Source organism: Mustelus asterias, chromosome 2 (genome assembly GCF_964213995.1).
Source record: "Mustelus asterias chromosome 2, sMusAst1.hap1.1, whole genome shotgun sequence".
Taxonomy (NCBI): domain Eukaryota; kingdom Metazoa; phylum Chordata; class Chondrichthyes; order Carcharhiniformes; family Triakidae; genus Mustelus; species Mustelus asterias.
In genome coordinates this window covers 121,452,914-121,478,946 of record NC_135802.1, presented here as the reverse complement: position 1 = coordinate 121,478,946, position 26,033 = coordinate 121,452,914, and the positions used below count along the sequence as shown (strand labels likewise).

Genomic DNA, 26,033 nt, shown 5'->3' with positions numbered 1-26,033 from the left:
ATGATTCTATGTATGTCATTATTGTATAATGAGAAAAGCAGAGGTCCTAACACTGACTCTTGTTCAACCTCACTATAAACCTTCCTCTAGTCCAAAAGACACCCACCCATTCACCACTTCTCTGTTTCATGTCACTCAGCTATTTTTGAATCCATGCTGCTACCGTCCCTTTTTTACATGAGCTCTAAGTCTGTCGTGTGGCACTTTATCAAATATGTCTTCAAAGCCCATGTACGCCAAATGACCTTCATTAATCCTCTCTTGTTAACTCATCAAAAAACTCCAGCAAGTTTGCCCTTAAATCCAATCTGGCTTTCCTTAATTAATCCACATTTGCCCTATGAATTCCTCATTTGGGTCCCAATTACTTTTAAAAATATTCCCACTAGCAAGGTTGCACTGACTGGCCTACAGCTGCTGGGCTATCCTTGCATTCTTTTTTTGATCAAGGGTGTAACATTTGCACTTCTCCAGTGTCAGGGGAAGTTTTCTTGCTTCCTAGCAGCATGAAAGACAAGCAGACATGAGTACAGTACAAAAAGGCAACACAAATTTTATTCTCTGTTTAAAATAACAAAACCGCAGGCCTGGGGAGAGACAGCTGCTCGTCAACTGCTCTGCCTGGCCATTGTGCACTTTACAATTTAAAGGGTTTTGAACTTCGCGCCAAACATATGGTAATAGGCTCATCATTTACTACAACTTACATGATCAGTACCTGCTAATAACACAAAGCAGTGGCACAATAGCGAGATATTAAAACAGCCATTATAGATAGGTGGAGCTGATCCCATTTCCGCTGGGCTGATCTCTTTCTGGAGGACTCCCTTTGTGATTTGAGCTTCTTGCATAATCTAATCAGTTGAGCTATTGTCTGTGTTTCCCTGCTTGGAGTCTGAAGTGATTAAGGCTGTCTGAAGTGATTAGGGGGTGCAAGGAGCCTCTCCATGAGTCATCACATTGCTGTGAACTGTTGACAATATTTTAAAATAAATTTGATATACACGCGTAAAAATGACCATGATATTAAGTATGAAAGTTGTCTTAAGCATAAAGGTCGCCCCCTTCAACCCCTCCTCTTGCTCCTGGGCGCCGTCCTTGCGCCCCAGTGAGCACACCATCTTGATTGAATAGTCCGATGATTTCTTAGTTGAGATTCCGGAGTGTTTAAAAGATGTTCAGTAGTTCGTCAAACAGTCTTTGCTTTTCCTCAGTTGACAGACCTGGCGTGATCCGTGCTCCTCCGAGCTCCAATGATGGGTGTCAGCTGGGGGTGTCTCCATGGCGGTCTTTAAATAAATGTTGTCGCTGCCTGGGCGGTGTGGTCACGGAGCTGCGGTGGAGAAGGGGTCTCGGTGCGATACGCAGCGACAGCAGTTAACCTGGGAACAAAACCTTTACAAATTGCACTTATACCGACTGTCAGCACACAGCAAGCAATGACTCTGCCAATTAGAACCATGGCTCCCTGCATTAAAAATGTCCCCATGAGTCCCCCATCAGCCAATCCATCCAGCTGCTGTTGGGCATCTCATGTAGTTTTGTCACTTCGTTGTGAATGTGTTCCACTAAATTTGTGAGGTTCTCTGAGGCGTCAGGGATGTATGTGTAGCACTCGGTTCCTATTAAGGCGCAGGTACCTCCCTTACTCGCAAGGAGATAATCTAAGGCTAGGCAGTTCTGTAGGGAATAGCATAGCCTAGATAGCATGTCCCTGTCCAGTCATGGGGTAACCAAGGGTGTGCCCTGTGACCGCAGACAAAATAAGTTCCATTGTAAGCAGCAGGGCTGTTTAAAATTCCTGGCTGCAGAAGGATCTGCACCGTGCTGTTTGGTGCACACTGGACTCTAAGGGAACTATCAGGTGCTGCTGGCGTAATGTCGAAGGCCTGGTTACAGTCACCCTTCCCTACTCTGATGGCCCTGTCTGTCCCTGTTTTGGATATACAGACTGGCCCGATTGGGTGCCCTATCCCAGTGGTGTTTGTCAGGGAGGGTGGCTGGTGTGTGCGGTCGTAACCCGGCAGTCGCCACTTACCGAGTGTCCCTGCCTTGCACCCAGCAGACTGTAGTTTCTCCTGTATAGATTTAAGGTGGTGCGTGAGGCTCCTGCCTGCTTCCTGTATAACCCACTCTACGGTCTCTTGGGCTGTCAAAGGGATTGGCCTGAGGGGGATTCCACCTTTGGAATGTGGGTACATATCCAGCATTTAGATGCATTCCATTTCTCAGCATGTACACGCGACCTATACAAGTACGTATTTACATTCAACTCGCGTCGGTAACGGTTTGAGAGACAATCTCCCCTGCTAAGCAGTAAAGCATAAAAACAAACAGCTTCTTGTCCGGTGCTGTGACCTGCCTGAAAAACAGGTACAATGAGCTTGGAGGTACAATTATTATTATTAGACTCGCGTTACTGGATCATTGCTGTTCTCGCATCTTTTTAGTTGTGTCCAATGCTTCCATTGCCCCTTCCCCCTGATTTCAACGCAGGCGCAGGTATCCCCACTAATGAGGACTCGGTGTGGCCCTGACCACTGGGGCGCTAGACCAGGCCTTTCAGGTAGCAATTTAATCATTACTTGGGATCCTGCTTTTGGCACCGTGGCCTGTTCAGGGTACTGCCTTTCTTTATCCTTAAGTTCCTGCTGTTCTCTCGTCTGCTGTCTCATTTCTTTTAGCTGCTCACTCAGTTCTAAGACATATCTGCTGATTTTTGTCTTTTAAGGGTCCCAAATCTTCCCCTCCGGTAATTATGCCTTGGGGCAATTGCATGGCACGCCCGGTCATCAGTTCGTAAGGGGTTAATCCCGTAATGCGATTTGGGGATGCCCTGAGTTTCATAAGCACAGTGGGTAGGACCTCTGTCCACCTGCTGTGTTTTCCATGTAAAGCCTTTGCGAGTGTGGACTTCAGGGTCTGATTCATCCTCTCTACCATACCTGAACTCTGTGGATGGTGGGGGATGTGGAACTTCTGCTTTATTCCCATCCACTCGCACGTCTTTTTCATAACTGTTCCCGTGAAGTGGGTGCCCTGATCGGAGTCGATCTGCAAAGGGACCCCCCCCATCTGGGAATTACTTCACTCGCTAGGATTTTTGCCACAGTGGAAGCGGTGCAATCCCGGGTGGGGAATGCTTCCACCCAGCGGGTGAATTGGTCAATTATGACTAAACAATATCTCTTGCCCCCTGAAACGGGAAGTGGGCCTGTGAAATCTATCTGGAGATTTTCCCACGGCCCCCGGGGTCTTGGCTGGTGAGCCATTCGGATCTTTATGGGTCGCCCGGGGTTGTGCTGCGCGCATGTGAGACATCGCTGACAGTATTTCGCTATGTCTCTTCCCATACCACCAATCCCTACTCAGGCGATGATTCATGGCGTTTCTGCTGGTGTGATCACGGCCATGGTTTAACTGCAGCAGGGTGCGCCTGATGCAGTCTGGGGCTATTACCTTTCTTTCCTTCCTCCAGACGCCCTGGGCATCTGGTTTCCCGCCCCTTTCTTCCCAGACCTGCTTCTCTGCCTCGGGGGGTGTCCCGGTGTAACTGGACTATGTCCACACTATCTGTGGTGATACTAGCTGTTGGGAGAGCGTGGCTTAAAACCTGCTGCGCTGCCTTATCAGCTGCAGCGTTCCCTGCTTGTTCTGGAGTTTCTATTTTCTTATGCGCTTTGATTTTAATTAGTGCTGCTTCTTTGGGCAGCTTTGAGGCGCGGGATAGAGTTTAAATCCTTTCCTGGTGCTTTATCCTGTCCCCTCCCGATGTGACAAACCCCCTACGATCCCAGGCGGTCATATAGTCGTGTATGACTCCGAACGCGTATTGGCTGTCGGTATATACATTCACAGTTTTGCCCTCTGCCAGGGTCAGGGCCTGTGTTAAAGCCTCTAATTCTGCGACTTGAGCTGACAGGGTGCTGTCTAATCATCCTGAGGTTACCACTTCTAACTTGTCGTTAACTACTGCCCACCCTGTTTTGGGGGTACCGTCAATATATTTCCTGGACCCATCTCCATAGAATGTTAAATCTGCCTGTCCTAAGGGGAGCTCTTCTACTGGGGCTGCGTCTACCTCTAGGTCGATTTCAGCGCACACATGTGATTCACCAGTGGCTAAAATCCCTGCAGCGGGGTTTACTCCTGTGTCCCTTATTATGGTGACTGATTGATCTTTGGGGAGCAGAACTGATTCCCACTTAGCTCTCCTTACATTAGAGACTGCTCTGAGCTTACTATTGTTAAGCATTTCAACGATGGTATGCCTGGTGTGGAGGATGATTTCCCCCGTCATGACCGTGGGCTCGCTAATACTAACTGCCCATGTAGCACAGTCAAGTGCAGCCACGCAGCGGGACAAGCCGGCTGCCACTGGTGACTGCTGTGTGGAGTAGTAAGCTACGGGTCGCAGGGTGTCCCCATGTGTTTGGGCTATTACTGCGGCATAGAATCCCTCCTCATTCTCACAAAAGATATGGAAGGGCTTCCTCGGGTCAGGTAAACCGAGGCTCGGAGCTGATGTAAGGGCTTGTTTTAACCTTGCATAAGCTTCCTCCTGTTCGGGTCCCCATTCTATCAGTCGTCTTCTGTTCGGGTCCCCATTCTATAAAATTGGGGACAAAGGTTCAGCTGTAGTTGAACAGTCCCAAAACCTTGCGGACTCCCCTCAGGGAGACTGGCCTGGGTATGACCTGGATGGCAACCCTCCTCTCGTGAGGCATGGTCCTACTACCCTGGGATATCTCCTGTCCTAAGTACAGGACAGTGTCTCTTCCTATCTGGGCCTTTTTGGGGTTCACCTTCAACCTGCCCCTTTCTAAGGCTCGCAGCACCTCAATCAGGGCTGCAGCATGTCCTCGCCTGTCCTCTGAGGCAATTAGGATGTCGTCCACATACTGAAGGACAGTGCAGCAGTAGGGGGTGAGATCTACTCCCTCTAATATCCTATTCATGACCTGGTGGAAGATGGCGGGGCTGTTATGGAACCCCTGAGGGAGTCTCGTCCAGGTATATTGCTTTTCGCCCACAGTGAATGCAAATTTGTCCTGAGACTCCGTGTCTAACAGCACCGACCAGAAGCCAAACACTGTGAAAATACTATACTTAGGGCCCAATCCATTCAGGATTGTGGAGGGGCTTGCCACTATGGGATGTACCTTTGGGGTGACTTTGTTTAGCTCCGTATAATCGATTGTTAAGCGGAAGGTTTTTATTGGGCTTTGCTACTGGCCATACTGGGGAGTTTGTGGTACGAGTAGCGGTGCGTATTACCCCCCTCCCTTCTAGGCCTGTACAATAGCCCACACGGCTTGGTATGCCTCCGGCTTTATGGGGTACTGTCTGTGGGGTTTGTGGTCTGGGCCGGGGACCTGGACCGGGTCCATAGAGACCTTTCCTGTGTCCTGCTTATCCCTGGCCCATACTCCTGTCAGTACTTTACAAATTATTCCAAAAGGCTGGGGCTCTGTGTCCCAATCCCTCTGAAACGTTTTAACACACTTCGTTGCGATGTTTTGGCAGGGTTGGTGAAGCTTACATTTATTCCCGTTACTGTGGGGCCAATGAATCTTATGATTTCTTGGGTCTATGAGTATGCTTAATTCCTCTAAAATATCCATTCCTAGCACAGTTCCCTTGTTATTCTGGCATACAAAGAACTAGACCGGCACCAGTCACCCTGCTACCTCTAAGACTACCGTCTTGCTCTTGTAAGCCTTACTACGAGTTCCCCCCACCCCTACTATGTGGATGTAATCCTTGGTCACAGGAAGGGGTAGGTCGGTCAGGGATACAGAGGCTCCTGTGTCTACTAACATATCGCAAGGCAGGCCCCCAGGAGGGCATGCACGTAGACACGGTTGTCTCCCTCAGCGTCTGTGGGAGCCGTCTGTGCTCATGCCTTCCCCTGGTCCCTCAGCCAGTTCAGGAAGGCTTCCTGCATGTCTATGTGGGTTTCGGGCTTGGGCTTTAGTCTGCACTGCTCAGCTGAGTGACCTGTTCTGCCACAGGTCCTACAAGTTTGTCCAGGTTCTGATCGACAGTGCCTGGCTATGTGCCTGGGTCTTCCGCAGTAGAAGCACTTAGCTGTTGGTTTAAAGTTAGGGGCATCTATTTTTGCAGAGGCTGTCTGGGACCTGGGTGCGGTTCGGTTGCTCCCTGTCCCGGTCCTCGCATCTACCCGGCTTGCCCACTGTACTGCGGTATTGTAGGTGTCCACAGTGACAATACCTCATTTTAAAACTTCCTGATGTGTCGGGGAAAGCCTATCTAAAAACATTTGGATGTACGGGGCATCGTTAGGGTCGGGGTTTTCCTGCCCGGACGACTCACAATAAGCCTCATACAGGCGGGCAGCATAGTTGCTGCTGGATTCTCCCTTTTCCTGCCTACAGGATTGGATTTTTCCCCAGTTGGTGGTAGGGTTTCCCAGAGCTGTACAGACTGCGTGTTTAAAGGCATTATATGCTTCCCTTTGGATCGCCCTGGAGGCATTGTTAGGGACTCCATGCCCCATCCTGGATGGTGGAGGTGGCAGGGTTCTCCGGGTCAGTGCTGGTTAGAGTCCTCCATTTATCTGAGGGGCACTTCGCTCTGACTATCTGGTGGATATCACGGGGGTGGAGATTGTGGACATCCCACATCTCCTCAAGAGTCCTCCAGAACTCTGTATTTTTACTTCGGGTGTGCAGAGTACCTAACACCTTTAGGATAGTCTGCTTCTCTAAGGGAGTGAATGCTTTATAGCGATCCTGGCCATTAGCTGTCCTCTGTACCAGGGCACATTTCTGTACGCTGCCGGGTTCGTACTCGGGTGGTGCACTGGGAAGTGCGGGATACACCGAAGACATGTTGGTCTCCGGGGCGCTACTTTTACGGGGTTCGGCTCATAGCTCTGTGATCTGAGCCTCTAAACTTGCAATACTCTTGTTCTTTTCCTCTATCTTTTCCTGGTAAACCTGGTTCATACGCATCGCTATCACAAACTGTTTAACTAAAATTACGATGTGGAGATGCCGGCATTGGACTGGGGTAAACACAGTAAGAAGTTTAACAACACCAGGTTAAAGTCCAACAGGTTTATTTGGTAGCAAAAGCCACACAAGCTTTCGGAGCTCCAAGCCCCTTCTTCAGGTGAGTGGAAATTCTGTTCACAAACAGGGCATATAAAGACACAAACTCAATTTACATGAATAATGGTTGGAATGCGAATACTTACAACTAATCAAGTCTTTAAGAAACAAAACAATGTGATTAGCTGTAAGTATTCGCATTCCAACCATTATTCATGTAAATTGAGTCTCTGTCTTTATATGCCCTGTTTGTGAACAGAATTTCCACTCACCTGAAGAAGGGGCTTGGAGCTCCGAAAGCTTGTGGCTTTTGCTACCAAATAAACCTGTTGGACTTTAACCTGGTGTTGTTAAACTTCTAACTAAAATTACTGCAGCTTTTTAGAAGCGTCCCGCTGGTGGCTATTCCACCATTTTCTTTGTAGGGGGAAGGACGCACAGGGGTCCCATCCCTCCGTGCACATTTTCCTGATTCATTTCTGCTGTTGCATCCCAAATGCTCGGCTAAGAGATCCTTCTGGCCCCCATTCTAGGGAGAGGCTATCCTCTTGCTCCCTTCCTCCCCCTACGTATGCGCAACCTACTTCGGAATCTCTGTCCTGGGGTAATCTTTCCTCGGGCTCCCCTTCATGGGGCATTCTGTCTCTCTTTCTCTCTCGCCTTTCTGTACCTTTCGCGTTCCCCTTAGCCCGTACCCCACTCCTATTGTGAGTGCTTCTGGAATCTGTCAACCCTTTCGGTTCCCTAAGTTCCTGGCTCGCAGAGATATGCCTAACCTACCCGCTCATCCAATAAGGCCTTTTTCTTTATCCCACTTATTGGCGCACCAGGTGGTTAGCAGGGACATGAAGGCCTGCCATGACAATGGTCCACCTCTTGTGGACGCTTACAAGTCCCTCTCACAATAGGTAGCCGACAGCAGTGTACCTAACCGTGTTACAAATTTCAAGTTCTCAATTAGTGAAATTTGTGCAGTAGCCAATCAGTGTAAGTGCACTTTTTGTACCCACTCAGTCTACAGCTGGTATCCAGGTTGGAGGAAGTCCCCTCGAGGTCCCGACGGCGTTCGGATCCTTCCGGAATCTGGCGGGCGGTCTGAAATTGACTTCTCGCCCACTTGATCCTTGTCACCGTGGGTCCAGCGAGTGGCCACTTCCTCCTGGGTTTCGGCACCAAACTGTAAGGGGAAGTTTTTTCGCTTCCTACCAGCATAAAAGACAAGCAGACATGAGTACAGTACAAAAAGGCAACACAAATTTTATTCTCTGTTTAAAATAACAAAACCGCAGGCCTGGGGAGAGACAGCTGCTCGTCAACTGCTCTGCCTGGCCATTGTGCACTTTACAATTTATAGGGTTTTGAACTTCGCGCCAAACATATGGTAATAGGCTCATCATTTACTACAACTTACATGATCAGTACCTGCTAATAACACAAAGCAGTGGCACAATAGCGAGATATTAAAACAGCCATTATAGATAGGTGGAGCTGATCCCATTTCCGCTGGGCTGATCTCTTTCTGGAGGACTCCCTTTGTGATTTGAGCTTCTTGCATAATCTAATCAGTTGAGCTATTGTCTGTGTTTCCCTGCTTGGAGTCTGAAGTGATTAAGGCTGTCTGAAGTGATTAGGGGGTGCAAGGAGCCTCTCCATGAGTCATCGCATTGCTGTGAACTGTTGACAATATTTTAAAATAAATTTGATATACACGCGTAAAAATGTCCATGATATTCAGCATAAAAGTTGTCTTAAGCATAAAGGTCGCCCCCTTCATCCAGTCCTCTGGCACTTCCCCTGTATCTTACCCTTACTTCCTTCAGCCTCCTCGGTCAGTCCCACCTGGTCATGGTGACTTATCAACTTTAAATACAGACAACCTATTACCTTCCCTTTATCAGTAGTCTCAGCTACATCCTCTTTCACTGACTTGGGCAGCATCTTCTTCCCTTGTAAAGGACTCATTTAGCACTTCAGCCATGCTCTCTGCCTCTATGCATAAATCCCCTATTAGGTGCCTAATCAGCCCCACTCCTCCTGCTACCACTCGTTTACTATCTATGTGCCTGTGGAAGACTTTTGGATTCTCATTTACATTAGTTACAAGTCTCATTAACTCTTCTTTCCTTTTTTTTTCAATTCCCATTTCAGCTTTTTGTATCACACGTGATTTTCAATTGTTTATCCACTGAACATTTGTCATACCACTCTTTTTAGATCATCTTGCTCTCCATCTTTTTCATTATCCTGTGAGCTCTGGATTTGTTGCCCTGCCGTAATTCTTCATAGGAATATACCTGAGCTATCCTCTTTCGAAAACAGTCCAGTGTTCTGTTATAGTTTTGCCTGCCAATCCTTGATTCCAACTCTGATGAACGGTCATCCAGATTTGAAATGTTAACTGTTCTCTCCACAGATGCTGCCAGATTTTTCAGCATTTTCTTTTTTTTGTGTGTCTTGATTCCAACTTACCTGGGCAGATCCATTTCCACCTCATTGAAGTTTGCCCTCCCCCAATTAATTCTTCCTCTGGATTGCTCCTTGTCTTTTCCATAACCAACCTAACCCTTATGATAGAAAGATGGGCAGCACGGTAGCACAGTGGTTAGAACCAGAGGAAGTAGATGAGATCCTAAATGAATACTTTGCATCAGTATTCACAAAGGAGAGGGACATGTTGACTGGTAGTGTCTCAGAGAGATGTGTTGACCCGTTAGAAAAAATCTTAATTACAAGGGAGGAAGTGTTAGGTTTTTTAGGAAACATTAAGACAGACAAATCCCCAGGGCCAGATGGCATCTATCCTAGACTCCTCAGGGAGGCAAGAGATGAAATTGCTGGACCTCTGACAGAAATCTTTGTCTCTTCACTGGACACAGGTGAGGTCCCAGAGGATTGGAGGATAGCAAATGTGGTCCCGTTATTTAAGAAGGGTAGCAAGGATAACCCAGGTAATTATAGGCCAGTGAGCTTGACGTCCGTGGTAGGGAAATTGTTGGAGAAGATTCTTAGAGATAGGATATATGCGCATTTAGAACATAATCTCATTAGCGATAGACAGCATGGTTTTGTACGAAGGAGGTCATGCCTCACAAATTTGGTTGAGTTTTTTGAGGAGGTGACAAAAACGATTGACGAGGGAAGGGACGTGGATGTCGTCTATATGGATTTTAGTAAAGCGTTTGACAAGGTCCCTCATGGCAGGCCGGTGCAAAAGTTTAAATCTCACGGGATAAAAGGTGAGCTAGCTAGATGGGTGGAGAACTGGCTTAGCCATAGAAGACAGAGGGTGGCAGTGGAGGGGTCTTTTTCCGGTTGGAGGTCTGTGACTAGTGGTGTTCCGCAGGGCTCTGTACTGGGACCTCTGCTGTTTGTGATTTATATAAATGATTTGGAGGCAGATGTAGCTGGTGTGATCAGTAAGTTTGCAGACGACACAAAGATTGCTGGAGTTGCGGATAGTGATGAACATTGTCAGAGAATACAGCAGGATATAGATAGGCTGGAACATTGGGCGGAGAAATGGCAGATGGAATTTAATCCAGATAAATGCGAAGTGATGCATTTCGGTCGATCTAATGTAAGGGGGAGCTATACAATAAATGGCAGAACCATCAGGAGTATAGACACACAGAGGGACCTGGGTGTACAAGTCCACTGATCCTTAAAGGTGGCAGCACAGGTGGAGAGGGTGGTGACGAAGGCATACGGCATGCTTGTCTTTATTGGACGGGGCATAGAATAAAAAAGTTGGCATATGATGTTGCAGCTGTATTGAACGTTTGTTAGGCCACATTTGGAATACTGCGTCCAGTTCTGGTCGCCACACTACCAGAAGGACGCGGAGGCTTTGGAGAGAGTACACAGAAGGTTTACCAGGATGTTGCCTGGTATGGAGGGTCTTAGCTATGAGGAGAGATTGGGTAAACTGGGGTTGTTCGCCCTGGAAAGACGGAGGATGAGGGACAACCTAATAGAGGTGTATAAAATTATGAAGGGCATAGATAGGGTGAACAGTGGGAAGCTTTTTCCCAGGTTGGAGGTGACGAACACAAGGGGACACAGGTTCAAGCTGAGGGGGGCAAGGTTCAACACAGATGTCAGGGGGACGTATTTTACACAGAGGGTGGTGGGGGACGTATTTTACACAGAGGGTGGTGGGGGCCTGGAATGCACTCCCAAGCAAGGTGATTGAGGCGGACACGCTGGGATCGTTTAAGACTTATCTAGATAGCCACATGAACAGACTGGGAATAGAGGGATACAAACGAATGGTCTAGTTGGGCACATGAGTGGCGCAGGCTTGGAGGGCCGAAGGGCCTGTTCCTGTGCTGTATTGTTCTTTGTTCACTGCTGCTTCACAGCTCCAGGGACCTGGGTTCGACTCCTGGCTTGGGTCACTGTCTGTGTGGAGTTTGCACATTCTCCTCGTGTCTGCATGAGTTTCCTCCAGGTGATCCGGTTTCCTCCCACAATCCAAAGATGTGTGGTTTAGGTTGATTGGCCATGCTAAAATTGCCCCTTAGTGTCCTGAGATGCGTAGGTTAGAGGGATTAGTGGGTCAACATGTAGGGATATGGGGGTAGGGCCTGGATGGGATTGTGGCCGGTGCAGACTCGATGGGCCAAATGGCCTCTTTCTGCACTGTAGGGTTTCTATGATTTCTATGATTCTATCACTGTCCCCAAATGTTCCCAGACACTTGATTCACTTGTTGCATCTTGTTCGCCAGAACCAGATCCAGCAATGCCTTCCTTCTTATTGCCCTTTCCATTATTACTATCCTAGTATATATTGGGATATTTAATGTCCCCATTGTTTCCTTGCAAATTTGTTCCTCTTCATCTTTGGCACCAGTTGGTGGCCTATAAAATATGCCCAACAATATAACTGCTAACTCAATTGTTTCTTAGTTCTAACCAAATTCATTCTGTCTTTGATCCCTCCTGAAGCATCCTTTCTGTCTAATACTGTAATGTTCTCAACTGATACTGTGTCCACTCCTTCCTTTCCTCCCTAATTTTCCTGAACACTTTGTAACCAGGTGTATTTCGTACTCAGCTGGCCATTTTTTGAGCTAAGTCTCTGTCATTGTCACATGATATTTCTATGTGGCTATCTGTGCCTGCATCTCACCAACCTGATCAACCACACTCCACACACTTACATAGTTTCACAGTATGAATTTAGACTTCATCATATTCCCTCTTACTCTGACCTCAAATACTTTATTATTTCTACTCTAGTGCTCTCTGTTTCTCCTGGTTCTCTGCCTCTCTAACATTGCCTCCTGATTTGATCCCACACCCCTGCCAAGTTATTCTACATCCACCCCAGTAGCACTAGCAAATTGTCCTGCAAGGAAATTAGTCCCAGCTCTGTTCAGGTGCAATCCATCCAGTGCCATCTGCCCCAGAACAGGTCCCAGTGTCCCAGGAATTCCCAGCCTTCCGTCCTGCACAATCTCCCACCACACATTTTTCTCCTCCATCTTACTCTTATCTTCATAGTTTTATACTCAGTTATGTGCAATACTGGGAGTAATCTGGAGTTTATTCATTTTGAGGTCCTGCTTGTTAGTTTCATTCCGAGCTCCCTAAATCCTTGACTGCAGGACCATATCCCTCTTTTGGCCCATGTTGTTCATGGAATCATAGAAAATTTATGGCACAGAAAGAGGCCACATGGCTAATCATGTCTGTGCCAGCTCAAAAACAAGCCACCCAGCCTAATCCAATTTTCCAGCATTTCCTCCGTAGCTCTGCAAGTTATGGCATTTGAGGTGCAAATCCAGACACTTTTTAAATAAATTGAGGGTTTTGTTTATTTTTTAGTGTCACAAGTAGGCTTACATGAACACTGCAATGAAGTTACTGTGAAAATCCCCTCATCGCCACACTCCGGCGCCTGTTCAGGTACACTGAGGGAGAATTTATCATGGCCAATGCACCTAACCAGCACAACTTTCGGACTGTGGAACGAAACCGGAGCACCCGGAGGAAAGCCACGCTGATGTCCCTTAACAGCCTGAGGTGCATTCCAGCAGCCCTGATGATTTATCTGCTTTCAAGGATACTATGCCCCTTAATACTACTTTCCCTTTGTTTATCACATCCAAAACAAAGAACAATACAGCACAGGAAACAGGCCCTTCGGCTCTCCAAGCCTGTGCCGCTCCTTGGTCCAACTAGACCAATCGTTTGTATCCCTCCATTCCCAGGCTGCTCATGTGACTATCCAGGTAAGTCTTAAACGATGTCAGCGTGTCTGCCTCCACCACCCTACTTGGCAGCGCATTCCAGGCCCCCACCACCCTCTGTGTAAAAAACATCCCTCTAATATCTGAGTTATACCTCTCACCTTGAGCCCGTGACCCCTCATGATCGTCACTTCTGATCTGGGAAAAAGCTTCCCACCGTTCACCCTATCTATCCCCTTCATAATCTTGTAAACCCCTATTAGATCTCCCCTCATTCTCCATCTTTCCAGGGAGAACAACCCCAGTTTACCCAATCTCTCCTCATAGCTAAGACCCTCCATACCAGGCAATATCCTGGTAAACCTTCTCTGCACTCTCTCTAACGCCTCCACATCCTTCTGGTAGTGCGGCGACCAGAACTGGACGCAGTATTCCAAATGTGGCCTAACCATCATTCTATACAGCTGCAACATCATATGCCAACTTTTATATTCTATACCCCGTCCTATAAAGGCAAGCATACCATATGCCTTCTTCACCAAACTTCACACTCTTCCTTAACCACAATATCTACATTGATTCACTGTTGGTACCAATGTCATAGAAACCCTACAGTGCAGAAGGAGGCCATTCGGCCCATCGAGTCTGCACCGACCACAATCCCACCCAGGCCCTACCCCCACATATTTTACCTGCTAATCCCTCTAACCTACGCATCCCAGGACTTAAGGGGCAATTTTTTTTTAACCTGGCCAATCCACCTAACCCGCACATCTTTGGACTGTGGGAGGAAACCGGAGCACCCGGAGGAAACCCACGCAGACACGAGGAGAATGTGCAAACTCCACACAGACAGTGACCCGAGCCGGGAATCGAACCCGGAACCCTGGAGCTGTGAAGCAGCAGTGCTAACCACTGCGCTACCGTGCTGCCCACATGTGCACCATGACTGCTGGCTGTTTGCTCCCCCATTCCCTCAGAGTGCTCTGCAGCTGCTTAGTGACGTCCTTGACCCTGGGACCAGGAAGGTGACATACAGAAAAATACCTGTCTATTCCCTCAACTTTTGAATCCTCCGCTAATACTGCTTTTCCAATCTTCCTGTCGCTGAGTCAGCTGGGCTGCTGTGGACTTGGCTCGAGCTGCAATCCCCAGATGAACCATCACTACTCACCAGTACACTGGTAAATCAAGAAATTGTTCCTGGCTCTGTTCAGAGGCAATTACTCTGACCTGCATAGGTCCTATCTCCCCAAAAGTGGTTCTAATTACAGAATTGCGCTGCTCTCCAAATGGGCATTATGATTTTTCTCATCCCATGGGACCATTCCTGCAAACATCTTCTGAATTCTCTCTCCAATAAGTTCACATTTTTCGTATGGTGTGATGCCCAGAATTGTACACACTACTCCAACTAAGGCCTAACTAGTGTCTTGTAAAAGTTCAGTATAACCTCTTTGCTCTTGTACTCTATGCCCCTATTAATAAAGTAAGAGTTTTAACAACACCAGGTTAAAGTCCAACAGGTTTATTTGGTAGCAAATACCAAATAACCCTGTTGGACTTTAACCTGGTGTTGTTAAAACTCTTACTGTATTTACCCCAGTCCAACGCCGGCATCTCCACATCATGCCTATTAATAAAGCCAGGATACTGTCAGCATTATTGACTGCTCTCTCCACTTGTCTTTCTACCTTCAATGATCTATGCACATATCTGCACCCAAGTCCCTCTGCTTCTGCACCCCACCTAAAAATTGCATCCTTTTATTTTATATTGTCTGTCCCATGTTCTTCCTACCAAAATGCATCACCTCACACTTCTTTAAGTTGAACTTTATTTGCACACTCCAACTTGTCCGTTTCGAAGTTCTACACATTTTTTTAAAGTTAAAGTTTTTTGAAAGTTTATTAGTCACAAGTAAGGCTTACACTTACATTAACACTGCGATGAAGTTATTGTGAAATTCCCCTAGTCGCCACACTCCTGCGCCTGTTTGGGTCAATGCTTCCAAGTTTTGTATACTTACAAACTTTGAAATTGTCCCCTGCACATCAAGACCTAGATTATTAACATATATCAGGAAAAGCAAAGGTCCCAATGCCAACCCCTGAGAACTTAATGATAGTAAGAAGTCTCTCAACACCAGGTTAAAGTCCAACAGGTTTATTTGGCAGCACTAGCTTTTGGAGTCTCAAGCTCCTTCATCAGGTGAGTGAGGACTTGTGTTCACAAACAGGGCATATAAAGACACAAACTCAATTTAGTAGATAATGGTTGGAATGCGAGTCTTTACAGGTAATCAAGTCTTAAAGGTACAGACAATGTGAGTGGAGAGAGGGCCAAGCACAGGTTAAAGAGGTGTGTATTGTCTCCAGCCAGGACAGTTAGTGAGATTTTGCACGCCCAGGCAAGTCGTGGGGGTTACAGATAGTGTGACATGAACCCAAGATCCCAGTTGAGGCCGTCCTCGTGTGTGCGGAACTTGGCTATCAGTTTCTGCTCAGCGATTCTGTGTTGTCGTGTGTCATGAAGGCCGCCTTGGAGAACGCTTACCCGAAGATCAGAGGCTGAATGCCTGTGACTGCTGAAGTGCTCCCCAACAGGAAGAGAACACTCCTGATGATTGTCGAGAGGTGTTCATTCATTCGTTGTCGCAGTGTCTGCATGGTCTCCCCAATGTACTATGCCTCGGGACATCCTTTCCTGCAGCTATCAGGTAGACAAAGTTGGCCGAGTCGCAAGATATGTACCGTGTATCTGGTGAATGGTGTTCTCATGTGAGATGATGGCATCCGTGTCGATGATCCAGCAACTCTTGCAGAGGTTGCTGTGGCAGGGTTGTGTGGTGTCATGGTCACTGTTCTCCTGAAGGCTGGGTAGTTTGCTGCAGACAATGGTCTGTTTGAGGTTGTGCGGTTGTTTGAAGGCAAGACATGGGGGTGTGGGGATGGCCTTGGCGAGATGTTTGTTTTCATCGATGACGTGTTGAAGGCTCCGGAGAAGATATCGTAGCTTCTCTGCTCCGGGGAAGTACTGGACGACGAAGGATACTCTGTCTGCCATGTCCCGTGTTTGTCTTCTGAAGAGGTCGGTACGGTTTTTCGCTGTGGCGTGTCGGAACTGTCGATCGATGAGTTGAGTGCCATATCCTGTTCTTACAAGGGTGTCTTTCAGCGTCTGTAGGTGTCTTCAACATGTCATCGATGAAGACTTCAGCAGTCACGGGCATTCAGCCTCTGATCTTCGGGTAAGCGTTCTCCAAGGCGGCCTTCACGACACACAACACACGACAACGCAGAATCGCTGAGCAGAAACTGATAGCCAAGTTCCGCACGCGTGAGGACGGCCTCAACTGGGATCTTGGGTTCATGTCACACTATCTGTAACCCCCACGAATGGCCTGGGCTTACAAAATCTCACTAACTGTCCTGGCTGGAGACAATAGGCACCTCTTTAACCTGTGCTTGGCCCTCTCTCCACTCACATTGTCTGTACCTTTAAGACTTGATTACCTGTAAAGACTCGCATTCCAACCATCCTCTTGTAAATTGAGTTTGTGTCTTTATATGCCCTGTTTGTGAACACAAGTCCTCACCTAATGAAGCAGCTTGAGACTCCGAAAGCCAGTGCTGCCAAATAAACCTGTTAGACTTTAACCTGGTGTTGTGAGACTTCTTACTGTGCTTACCCCAGTCCAACGCCGGCATCTCCACATCATGGCTACCATCGACACCGCAACTTAATGATAAACATTCGTCTGGCCTGAAAAATATCCATTGACCATTACTTTGAATCATAGAAAACTACAGTGCAGAAGGAGGCCATTTGACCCATCAAGTCTGCAGCGATCACAGCCCCACCCAGGCCCTAACCCCATAACCCCATGCATTTACCCTAACTAGTCCCCCTGACACTAAGGGGCATTTTAGCACGGCCAGGCTACCTAACCCACGCATCTTTGGAGTGTGGGAGGAAACCGGAGCACCTAGAGGAAACCCATGCAGACACTGGGAGAATGTGCAAACTCCACACAGACAGTGACCTGAGCCGGGAATTGAACCTGGGTCCCTGGCGCTGTGAGGAAGTAGTGCTGACCACTCTGCCACCGTGCTGCCTTTGTTTTCCTTTTATTTGGCCAATTTTGTATCCACATTACTAAGCTATAACTTTCTCAAGTCTGTTGTGTGGCACTGTATTGAATGCCTTTAGAAAGTTCATGTACACCACATCAGCATTACCTTTATTGACCCTCCCTTCAAAAATCTCCAGCAAGTTAGTGTGACTGCTAATTTTTTGATTTGATTTATTATTATCACATGTATTAACATACAGTGAAAATTCTTGTTTCTTGCGCGCTATACAGACAAAACATACCGTTCATAGAGAAGGAAAGAAGACAGTGCAGAATGTAGTGTTACAGTCATAGCTAGGGTGTAGAGAAAGATCAACTTAATGCAAGGTTAGTCCATTCAAAAGTCTGACAGCAGCAGGGAAGCAGCTGTTCTTGAATTGGTTGGTACGTGACCTCAGACTTTTGTATCTTTTTCCCGAAGGAAGAAGGTGGAAGAGAGAATGTCCGGGGTGCATGGGGTCCTTAATTATGCTGGCTGCTTTGCTGAGACAGTGGGAAGTGTAGACAGAGTCAATGGATGGGAGGCTGGTTTGCATGATGGATTGGGCTACATTCATGACCTTTTGTAGTTTCTTGCAGTCTCGGGCAGAGCTGGAGCCATACCAAGCTGTGATACAACCAGAAAGAATGCTTTCTATAGTGCATCTGTAAAAGTTGGTGAGAGTCATAGTTGACGTGCCAAATTTCCTGGTGGGCTTTCTTAACTATAGTGTCAGCATGGGGGGACCAGGACAGGTTGTTGGTGATCTGGACACCTAAAAACTTGAAGCTCTCAACCCTTTCTACTTTGTCCCCATTGAAGTAGACAGGGGCATGTTCTCCTTTATGCTTCCTGAAGTCGATGACAATCTCCTTTGTTTTGTTGACATTGAGGGAGAGATTATTGCTGCCGCACCAGTTCACCAGATTCTCTATCTCATTCCTGTACTCTGTCTCGGCATTGTTTGAGATCCGACCCAATACGGAGGTGTCGTCAGCAAACTTGAAAATCGAATTGGAGAAGAATTTGGCCGCACAGTTATCGGTGTATAAGGAGTATAGTAGGGGGCTGAGAACACAGCCTTGTGGGCACCGGTGTTGAGGATGATCGTGGAGGAGGTGTTGTTGCCTATCCTTACTGATTGTGGTCTGAGAGTTAGGAAGTTCAGGATCCAGTCGCAGAGGGAGGTGCCGAGGCCCAGGCCACGGAGTTTGGAGATGAGTTTCGTGGGAATAATAGTGATGAAGGCTGAGCTATAGTCAATAAATAGGAGTCTGACATAGGTGTCCTTGTTATCTAGGTGTTCCAGGGTCTATCTAGAATCTTACCCACCGCTGAAGTTAGAATCCCTACAGTGCAGAAGGATGCCATTTGGCTCATGGAGCCTGCACTGACGACGACTCCCAAACAGGCTCGGTCCCTGTAACCCTATGTATTTACCCTGCTAATCCCCATGACACTAAGGGACAATTTAACATGGCCAATCCACCTAATCCATACATTTTTGAATTGTGGGAGGAAACTGGAGTACCCGCAGGAAACCCATGCAGACACAGGGAGAACGTGCAAACTCCACAGCCACCTGTGGCTGGAATCAAACCCAGGTCCATGGCTCTGTGAGGCAGCAGTGCTAACCACTGTGCCACCATGCCATCCACTGACTGTTCTGTAATTGCAGAGCTTATCCTGACAAATTTTTTTAAGCAAGGGTGTAACATCTTCAATTCTTTATGTCCCAGGAATCGAAAGCCCTCCCGCACCATCTGTTCCACAGCGCTTCTTAGAACACCTCTGCTCAGTCTGCAAGTGTGATTCTGAGCTTCCAGTCACCTGTAATTTGAATTATTCCCCTTGCTCCCCTCTGACTATTCTGTCCTTGGCCTCCAGCAGTGTTCTAATGAATCTTGACGCAAACCTGAGAAACCGCACCTCAACTTTTGACTGCGTGCTTCAGAACTCAACCTTAAGTTCAATCATTTTGCCTCCATTTTGTTTTTTGTTTCTTTGCTTGTTTGGTTTTCCTATTGTTTGCTCTTACTTCCATTACTTCACATTCAGACTACAGCTATTCAGGATTCTGTCATTCACATCTCTTTTAGATGTATCTTTTGTTTCTTTACTTGACCTGCTGTTATTTTTGCACCATGTAATATTTTGTTGTTCAATCTCTCCTTTCCATCCTATCACTTGCTCAAAATCTATTGCATTTATTATTTTTCCCAGTTCTGATGAAAGATCCCAGACTGGGAACATTAACTCTGTTTATTCTTTCAACAAATTGCTGCCAGTAATACTGTGTATTTCCAGCATTTTCTGTTTTGTTCCACATGTGTATTTTGCTTTTGTATTTGTGTGTTGCACAGACCTGTCACTGACCTCCTTTACACAGCCTATTCTCAACTCTATACGGTCTGCAGTAAACCCTTTACTGAACTGTACTTATTGACTTATGTGCACTTTACTGCCTGTAATTCACTTATTTCCATATTTGTATTCAAATTTTCAAATATTAACATAAATAATCAAGGTAGTCAGTGATGCTTTTGAGTTGTATTGCAATCAACAGTAATCCAGTCTTTCACAAGAAATCAAATTTAACTTGTTTTAGTTCCTCCATGTGGAAACAATGTAGTTTCCCTCCCCCCCCCCCCCCCCCCACACACACACTACTGACTTACTGTTTTCTCAAGGGATGATTCTGTTCTCGCCTCGATTGCCAATTCCATGTAGTGACTGCTTTGTGCCAAGTAGTTATTTTACATTTTAACTCCATTGTCCTCATGTAAGTTTAAAACAATTTTCAAATTTGTTCTTTCTCTACTGTTTATCATATACCTATTACCTTTTAAGGCCAAGTAGCCCAAGTTTATTCTAGTTTATCCCCAGAAACAGTAGTATCATGATTCCATTTTTGTTTTTCTCCAGAGCTTGTGTCTTGGTGAATGGAGCTGGAGAGAATACTTAAGGTGTGGTTTGACAAGAGTGCTATAGAGCAAAATATACTTTCCTGTATATTATGCTGCTGTGTATTTTGGCCATATTGTTCAATATTATGTTGGCACAGTAAGAAGTCTCACACCAACACCGGGTTAAAGTCCAACAGATTTATTGGTATCATGAGCTTTTGGAGCGCTGCTCCTTCATCAGGTGAGTGGAGAGTTGGGTTCACAAACACGGCACATGTAGATAATTGCAAGATAATTGCCAGCATCTCCACATCAATATTATATTGGATTTGTTCTTTCAGACTAGCTAAGTGTGCTGATGTAAGAAACTGTATATATTCTCAAGCTAATTTTGCCTTTATGAGATGCATTTCTTGATTTAGAGGTAACACTCATGCCTTTGGCACATGTTCAAACACCACTCCAGAGACTTGATTAGACATTGAAGGAGTGCTGTGTTATTGGAAGTGCCATCTTTCAGATAAGACATTAAACCATTGCACTATTATCCCTCACACTGTAACTCCTGATAATACAAAATGGCCAGTCTGTGCAAACACGAAACATCAATTTTGCTGCATCCAGCCTGCCAGTACACCTCTGCATATGCATGAAAAGCTTTTGTATCTGAATGGACGCAAGTCCCATAATGAATCTGTTTGGAAGTTTAGCTTTAGCCTGAAGGATAATCAAGCTATCTGTGCCTTAATCAGGGGCAGGTATACTTCAAATTCTATTGTTGGGCCAGCTGAACTTGGTAACCATGGGGGAGTGCCCTGCTGTGCACATCTCTGGCTCATGTTTCAACTTGTTGAGCCTGCCAGAGAGGATAGGGGGAACTCAAGTCTCCCATAGCTAAAACTCATCCCAAAGGAGATTCTGCTTACACAGAAGTTGCATTAAATCACAAGAACCCAAATCAAGCAATAATGACATATAGAGGACCTTGAAAATTGTTTAGCTGATCAAGAATTGGCAGAGTGGTAGCACTACTGCCTCACAGCATCAGGGATCCGGGTTCGATTCCCAACTTGGGTCACTGTCTGTGTGGAGTTTGCACATTCTCCCCGTGTCTGTGTGGGTTTCCTCCAGGTGCTCCGGTTTCCTCCCAGTCCAAAGATGTGTGGGTTAGGTGAATTGGCCATCCCTTAGTGTCAGGGGGACTAGCTAGAGTAAATGCATGGGGTTATGGGGATAGAGCCAGGGTGGGATTGTGGTCAGTGCCGAATGGCCTCCTTCTGCACTGTAAGGATTCTATGATGAATCATTAAAATGCTTTGCGTGAAACACCCTTTATTACATGACTGGACTTCAAGCCTGCTATTACATTTTGTGCTTAAATTACACTTCCATGGAATTATATGCCTAGTTTAGAAAAGGGGGTGGCTTGGACTGTTGACTAAACAACTGTCTTGACTGCTGCCGATATTGTTGCGTGTTATGATTTATGGGAGAATCACCTGGCATTGGCAGCAAATGCAGTCTCTGTCCTTTGGGTGAGTCTAAAAGATCACATAGCATTATTTTAAAAAAGGGCAGGGTCATCTCCCAGTGTCCTGACCAATATTTATGCCTCAGCTACCACCACTAGGACAGATTGCAATGTGATATCTTTTCACTGTCCTCTCAAGTGCCAGATTCTGTCAATCTATTTCATTTTAATTATTGGAAAAGAGCTATATGGTCTAGTCTTCCTTTGGGGCCAGTGCCACCTGTAATGACCACAGACGATTGGATAGCCATGTTACCTTCCAGTATTTCCTACCCCATGCCTGTGTGAAATGGGATTTATCATAACTGTTACCTTTTACAAATTGCTTAGTTTGCTTGAAAATAGTTAGTAAAATCCGAGCAACAGTTACTTGCTTCTCTATTTCTATATGAGATCTAGATGAGTTGATAGTAGTCTCATTTCAGAATTTACTCTCAGATAACATTTTGTCTCCCCTAGGATGATGGTGATATCCTGGGCTACCCTAACAGAGGGATAGGGAAAGACCATTTGGCCCAGGTAAGTCTCCTTTTTTGACTGATCTTGGTGCAATCTCCTTAACTTCTCACCATATCCTCAATTTTTTATACAAATTTTTAATACAAATTGAGTCAATATTCTTTTCTCATGGCTTTTTCCGTAAATCTGTTGTAAGAGAAATTATTTAATTTCCCTTCTGATTCCTAACTCAATCATTAATGCAACTCTTTAGAAACCATTTGCTCAAGTCAGTTTTGTCAAATGCATTTCTTAAGCACTGTGTATGAACCGCCGTTACAGCAGTAATAAAGAACAAAGAACAGTACAGCACAGGAAACAGGCCCTTCGGCCCTCCAAGCCTGTGCCGCTCCTTGGTCCAACTAGACAAATCGTTTGTATCCCTCCATTTCCAGGCTGCTCATGTGACTATCCAGGTAAGTCTTAAACGATGTCAGCGTGCCTGCCTCCACCACCCTACTTGGCAGCGCATTCCAGGCCCCCACCACCCTCTGTGTAAAAAACGTCCCTCTGATATCTGAGTTATACTTCGCCCCTCTCAGCTTGAGCCCGTGACCCCTCGTGATCGTCACCTCCGGCCTGGGAAAAAGCTTCCCACTGTTCACCCTATCTATACCCTTCATAATCTTGTACACCTCTATTAGATCTCCCCTCATTCTCCGTCTTTCCAAGGAGAACAACCCCAGTCTACCCAATCTCTCCTCATAGCTAAGACCCTCCATACCAGGCAACATCCTGGTAAACCTTCTCTGCACTCTCTCTAACGCCTCCACGTCCTTCTGGTAGTGCGGCGACCAGAACTGGACGCAGTACTCCAAATGTGGCCTAACCAGCGTTCTATACAGCTGCATCATCAGACTCCAGCTTTTATACTCTATACCCCGTCCTATAAAGGCAAGCATACCATATGCCTTCTTCACCACCTTCTCCACCTGTGTTGCCACCTTCAAGGATTTTTGGACTTGCACACCTAGGTCCCTCTGTGTTTCTATACTCCTGATGACTCTGCCATTTATTGTATAACTCCTCCCTACATTATTTCTTCCAAAATGCATCACTTCGCATTTATCCGGATTAAACTCCATCTGCCACTTCTCCGCCCAATTTTCCAGCATATCTATATCCTGCTGTATTGCCCGACAATGCTCTTCGCTATCCGCAAGTCCAGCCATCTTCGTGTCATCCGCAAACTTGCTGATTACACCAGTTACACCTTCTTCCAAATCATTTATATATATCACAAATAGCAGAGGTCCTAGTACAGAGCCCTGCGGAACACCACTGGTCACAGACCTCCAGCCGGAAAAAGACCCTTCGACCACTACCCTCTGTCTCCTATGGCCAAGCCAGTTCTCCACCCATCTAGCCACTTCTCCTTGTATCCCATGAGCCTTAACCTTCTTAACCAACCTGCCATGTGGGACTTTGTCAAATGCCTTACTGAAATCCATATAGACGACATCCACGGCCCTTCCTTCATCAACCGTTTTTGTCACTTCCTCAAAAAACTCCACCAAATTTGTAAGGCACGACCTCCCTCTTACAAAACCATGTTGGTGTAGTGCCTGTCATTGATTCAGGGTGCCTCACTACAAGTTGTTGATTGTCAATTTTTAGTTAAAAACCAGTTTGGCCTCAAATTGAGTATTGTGTCCACTTCTGGCACCACACTTTCGGTACGATGTGAAGGTATTAGTGCGGATTCAGGAAAGTCTTGTAAGAATAGTTTCAGGGATGAGGAACTTGAGTTACATCGAAAGATTGGAGAGGTTGTCCCAATTCTTAGAGAAGAGAAGGTTGAGTGGAGATTTGATAGTTATTCAAAATTATGAGGGGCCTAGATTGAATAGATAAGGTGTCACAGACAGGAGGGGGGTCAATTGAAGCTGTCCCGATTTCCCTGCACTCTACCTGTCCATAAACACCAGGTTAAAGTCCAACAAGTTTATTTGGAATCATGAGCTTTTGGAGTGCTGCTCCTTCCTCAGGTGAGTGGAGAGTTGGGTTCACAGACACGGCTATATATTGCCTTCAAACAACCGCGCAACCTCAAACTACCCAGCCTTCAGGACAAGAGTGACCACAACACCCACACAACCCTGCCAACGCAACCTCTGCAAGACGTGCCGGATCATCGACATAGATACCACCATCACACGTGAGAACATCACCCACCAGGTACACGGTACATAATTATGCGACTCGGCCAACGTTGTCTACCTCATATGCTGCAAGAAAGAATGTCCTGAGGCGTGGTACATCGGCGAGGCAATACAGATGCTACGATGATGGATGAATGGACACCGCGCGACAGTCACCAGGTAGGAGTGATTTCCTCCCTGTCGGGGAACACTTCAGCAGTCAAGGGCATTCAGCCTCGGTCTTTGGATAAGCGTTCTCCAAGGCAGCCTTCAAGACACACGACAATTTAGAATTGCTGAGCAGAAATTGATAGTCAAGTTCCACATGCGTGAGGACGGCCTCAACCAGGATCTTGGGTTCTTGTCACACTGCATGTAACCCCCACCTTTTTGCCTGGGCTTTCAAAATCCTACTAACTGTCCTGGCTTGAGAGAATTCATACCTCTTTAACCTGTGATTATCTCTCTCTCCACTTGCATTGCCTGTACCTGTAAAAACCTGTAAAGACTCAAATTCCAACTATTATCTTGCAATTGCGTCTCTGTCTATATATGCTGTGTTTGTAAACCCAACTCTCCACTCACCGGAGGAAGGAGCAGCGCTCTGAAAACTCGTGATTCCAAATAAACCTGTTGGACTTTAACCTGGTGTTGTGAGACTTCTTGCTGTGCCCACCCCGGTCCAATGCCAGCATCTCCACATCATGTCCATAAGCAGGTGTTTTAATTTATTCTGATTTCTCCTTTTATAAATGGGGGGATTTTAAATTTGGAATGTTTCAGTCCTCTATTAATAGACCACACCAGGTGAAGAGTCTGGAGACATGAATTTCAAGGTTCCAGCAGTTGGCCCTCATGAAACCTTCCAGAGTTCTTTTTGCAGCCAACAGCTTTATGGTAGAAAGCACAGCCTGTTCCCTGGTGTTCCGTTCACGTTGGAGATCAACAGAAACTGCCGGAATTCAGTTCCACTGGATAATATGTTGCAGCTTGGGGCAGGTCATGTGATCTACCTCCACAACGTTGGACAAAGGATGTGTATTCTCAAGGCTGGAATCTAGATGTTTAATTGGAGTCAGAATTCCTTTGTTCTAGGACAGTAAGAAGCCGCACGACACCAGGTTAAAATCCAACAGATTTGTTTGGAAGCACGAGCTTTCGGAGCACTGCTCCTTTGTTAGATGAGTGGAGAGGTAGGTTAGAAACATAGAAAAACTACAGCACAATACAGGCCCTTCAGCCCACAAAGTTGTGCCGAACATGTCACTGCCTTAGCGATGACTAGGCTTACCTATAACCCTCTATCTTACTAAGGTTCCATGTACTTACCTAAAAGTCTCTTAAAAGACCCTATCAAATCCGCCTCCACCACTGTTGCTGGCAGCCCATTCCACGCACCCACCACCCTCTGAGTGAAAAACTTACCCCTGACATTTCCTCTGTACCTACTCCCCAGCACCTTAAACCTGTGTCCTCTTGTGGCAACCATTTCAGCCCTGGGAAAAAGTCTCTGATTATCTACTCGATCAATACCTCTCAACATCTTATACACCTCTCTCAGGTCACCCCT

At 46.4% G+C, this 26,033-nt stretch overlaps 1 protein-coding gene across 22 annotated transcripts in view; it reads left to right on the top strand.

Moving 5' to 3' along the window:
- tbc1d7 (TBC1 domain family, member 7) overlaps window positions 1-26,033 on the top strand; it is a 104,903-nt gene that overhangs the window by 7,512 nt on the left and 71,358 nt on the right. For 7 of the 22 annotated variants that reach the window (XM_078240870.1, XM_078240830.1, XM_078240926.1 and 4 more), the window contains exon 2: window positions 22,284-22,343. The exons of 2 other annotated variants lie outside the window; for them this stretch is intronic. The gene's annotated coding sequence lies outside the window, so the exon portion shown is untranslated. Of the gene's footprint in view, window positions 1-20,312; window positions 20,535-22,283; window positions 22,344-26,033 lie in introns of those variants that run through there. 13 more of the 22 variants (XM_078240956.1, XM_078240858.1, XM_078240967.1 and 10 more) reach the window with 4 other exon arrangements.